Below are 4,531 nucleotides of genomic sequence, written 5' to 3' on the forward strand. Positions count from 1 at the left end.
CATTAATTTAAAGCAGTGAATTCCGCTATTTTATTGGATGCAAAGTCAAATTATTTGTGGAATGTTGTGATATTCTCACTGTCAAAAAAATCTTAATACTAAGGTATTTTTTTTAATTTTGAAGAAATAAAGTTAATTTAATTTTGAGGATCTTTGAAACGTTCAAGCATGCTCTTGAAAAATTTGGTAGACATAGCCCTTTCATAAAACCAGGCTTGGAATTGATGGTCTATGGGAAGAAATCATACATTCAGTTAATTTTATAAATTTGTAAGAAGATAATTCCTTAGTAACAATTTTATGATTTTTTATTTCCATCGAGCTAGCCAAACGATAGAGACAAATCATAAGAATTGAACCAAGTGAGTGATCACATGGGAACAAATCCACACATCCACTGTCCAAGTCTTGGAGTTGAATGCTACGTACACCATTAGTAACAATTTTATGATTTTTTATTTCCATCGAGCTAGCCAAACGATAGAGACAAATCATCAGAATTGAACCAAGTGAGTGATCACATGGGAACAAATCCACACATCCACTGTCCAAGTCTTGGAGTTGAATGCTACGTACACCGCAGAAGCCCTTCCATGTCCTCTCGTAGCCACAGCCTCCCTGCCCCAACCCGCCATTTCCTCCCCTCAGGTAACATGATGAAAAAGCACTACCTGGTTTGCATCCTTTACACAAAAGGAATCATACATACATACATATTCTTTGTATCTCATCTGTCAATACTATGTTTGTAGGTTTCATCCAGGTTGCTGTGTATAGTAATATTTTGTTCATTTTCATTATTTTGTAACACTCCATCATATTCCAAAGTTTATTACCACATACCACAACTTATTTATAATGAGAAAAAAATCAGTTGATCCCACATTGAGGAGTATTTTACATGTCTCATTCAAGACTTTTGCTGCACATGTCCATGTGTTTATGTTGGACATATCCATTAGAGTAGAATTTCCACCAAAATATTAATTTTCTGGGAATTCTATTTATGTATTAAGAAATCTATATAACAATAGGTGGGAGGACTAACCCATATTGCCTTTCACTTACATTTCTCTGATATTATATATTTTATTGTATAGAAAACTGATGTGCTTAACATGATAGTGATTTACACATTTTTGATAAAAATAAACATCATTTGCAAATGCAATTTTAGTATTTTTTTCTTTTCTTTTTAAAAATTGGAAGCCATCATAAAATAACAGGAAACTTGTGAGGACAATACATGTTATTTTACTCCCTGAACTGTTTGAATGTACTTGCTTACCTGACACTCCATTACCCTTGAATCGTTTAGCATGCACTTCCTATGAACCATGATGTTCTCCGGCATAACCACAAAATATCCTACAGCCATCAAAACTGGAAAATTAACATTGATACAGTAATCCTATTTAGTTCACAGATCCTATTCAAGTGTTCCTAATTGTCCTGATAGCATCCGACAAGAAAATCACCTGGTTCAGAATTAGATGCTGCAGTTAGTCATCTTGTCTCTTTAAGGTACTGCAGCCTGAAGAATTCCTCAGTATTTGACTTTCATGAACTTGGCTGTTTTGAAGATCATAGGCCATTTATTTTGAAGCGTGTTGCTCATTTGGGCTTGTCTGCTTTTTCTTCAGGATTAGTTTCAGGGTTTGCCTTTTGTCAGGAGTAAACGGCAGTGATGCTCTGTTCTCCTGTGTTCCCCTAGGAGGCCCACACTTTTGATTTGCTCTGTTACAAATGATGATTGCTTTGATCACTTGATTAACGTGGTGTCTGCCTGGCTCCTCCACTGTGAAGTTACTCTTTTTCCCTGTGTTACTACTTAATAAGTGGGGAGGTATTTTCAAGTAACATACATTGCATATCTTTCACTGAGATTTCTTTCTCTGATGTTATATGTATTGCCATATGGTAAACTGAAGTGTGATTAGCATGACAGGGATTTGCACATTTTTGACATGTAAATATCCTGTCCATATGTATGTATGTATCTATGTCATTAGAGACACATGGTTTCCTATTTCACCTGATGGATTAGAATTCCATTTAGTTATCAATGCTCAAATTGTCCCAAAATTTGGCCAACAGGTATGTTTTCAAAATGGTCCTTTCAAAATGACTATCATTTTTTGAGCACTTTTTTGCTCTCAAAAATGATAAGATATTCCCAGCACATTTTTTCTCTCCCTGCATCAGACCTGGAATCAGCTCTTTCCCTAAGGAGCCATGGCTCCTTTTGATAGATGATAGTACTAACAATGTAAGATCTGTGCACCACTCGGGTATGGCTGCTTCCAGTCCTGCAATAGATGGAGCGAGGGAATATGTGTGTGTATGTGTGTGCATGCACACACTTGTATGTTTGTTTTTATGTCTTTTGACATATATAAAAATATATTAATTTACACTGACATTTCTAGTTCTGATCCAATAAAAGTGTTATTTCTAGCTTTCTTCTCCCTTTCCATATTTGTTAATCCATTTTAGGATGTTTAGAAATCTGCTTTCATTCTCATGAATTTATCTACTTATTTGGTCAATGCTCAGAGGTAACTAATATCCTGTCTCTCCCATCACCCTTTCCCTTTGCACGGATGCCCCTTCACCCTATTGGGCTCAGACACCAACACCGGGGGCCACGCCTTCCATCTGACTGGGTTCTCTGCTCATCGCCCACTGCACCCAGTCTCTGATTGCACTCTCTGGCACTCCCTCAGCACCTGTTTGCAGTCTGACACAGCACACAAGCCTCATCCTCTGCTAGGGCCTGACACCTTGCAGTGGGTGTTCCTTGTGGGTGGATGTCTCCCTCCTACTGCTTTGGTTCCCAAACTACACACCCAGTCACCTCCACCCCCCAGGCACACAGCTACTTGGCTCTGACCTACATGATGGCTTCAGGACTGAATTATCCGGGAGTGGAAGAAAAGAAAAAAGGAATACGTACCTTTCTACATTTTGTTTTTATTTGTTGATGATATAAAAAATATTATCGTATTTCCATTTTTACTTTTGTAATTTTGTATTTGTAGTGAAGATGCTATGTAGAACAGCCTAACCAAACAAACATATTAATTCTAATAAATGATTTATAGATTCTTTTGAATTTCCTAGTACATAGTTAAATCTCTTGTAAATAACTTCAGATATAATTCCACAAATTTAATTTGAGAGTTAATTTGAATTCAATCTCTAAGTAGAACTTGAAGTATAATAAACTCTAAATAGAATAAATTCAAAGAGATCCAGACTTAGATACATCATAGTCAAATTGACAAAAGTCAAAGATAAATAAAAAAATATTTTCCCATTCACATATCTTTCTATTTCTTCTCTTATGGTATTGGCTGGAATTTGTGTATAATATTGATGGTAGGTGTCATTTTAACATACCTCATCTAAGAGGGAACACTTTCAACATTTCACTACTAAGAGTGTTTTACTGACATATTTCACACACCCTTTATCATATTAATTTACTACCGTCTATTACTAGTTTGCTGAAAGATTTTTTATTATGGATAAATATATAAATGTTTTCTGAATTTATAAATTTAATTATATGAATTTCACTACTTATTCTATTAATTTGGAGAATTACCTTGACTCTTGATATTAAAATAACCTTGCTTTTGAAATCATTTCAGTATATCTTGATGTATTACCCTTTTTATTAGCTATTTGATTCTATTTGCTAATATGTTGTTTAGGATTTTATATCTATGTTCACAAATGAGATTGGTCTGAGTTTTTTTTCTTGTAATGTTTTTTTTTTTTTTTTGACAGATGAGGGGATTGCAACCCTCGGCACGTTCTATGTTCACAAATGAGATTGGTCTGAGTTTTTTTTCTTGTAATGTTTTTTTTTTTTTTTTTTGACAGATGAGGGGATTGCAACCCTCGGCACGTTGTGGTCTGCACCATGCTCAGCCAGTGAGCACTCCGGCCATCCCTATACAGGATCCGAACCCGCGGCCTTGGCACTACCAGCACCGCGCTCTCCTGAGTGAGCCACGGGGCCGGCCCCTGTAATGTTCTTAGGCTTTTCTTTACCAAGGTTCTGATCCCTTATGCTATTCACTAGAAGAGCTTCTATAAGATTGTCATTATTTCTTCCTTAAAAAGAATTATTGGTAAAGCTCTCTGGGAATGGAGTTTTTATTCTGGGAAGGTTTTAATCATGAGTTTACTTACTTTAGTCATAACAGTGCTATTTAGATTTTCTATTTTTATTTGGATATGTCCTGAAAAGTTTTGCTTTTTTAGGTCTTTGCTAATTTTGCCTAAATTTTCAAACTTATTGCTTGCTACCAAAATAATAGCAAACTGCTGGCAACATCTCAGCTGTCTAAGGCTGTGATTTCAGTGAGGCAGACAAAAGCCTGAGTGGAATTTAAAAAGGAAAACTTGATAATGAAAAGGAACTTTGGAAAACTCTGATATAACTCTTGTGATCTAAAAAGCTGCATGCATGAGAAAGGCTGTGTGCACAGCTGGGAGAGACATTGGAAAGGAGAAGGAA

The sequence above is a fragment of the Galeopterus variegatus genome, unplaced genomic scaffold (assembly GCF_000696425.1).
Source record: "Galeopterus variegatus unplaced genomic scaffold, G_variegatus-3.0.2 Scaffold7574, whole genome shotgun sequence".
NCBI classification, from domain to species: Eukaryota; Metazoa; Chordata; class Mammalia; order Dermoptera; family Cynocephalidae; genus Galeopterus; species Galeopterus variegatus.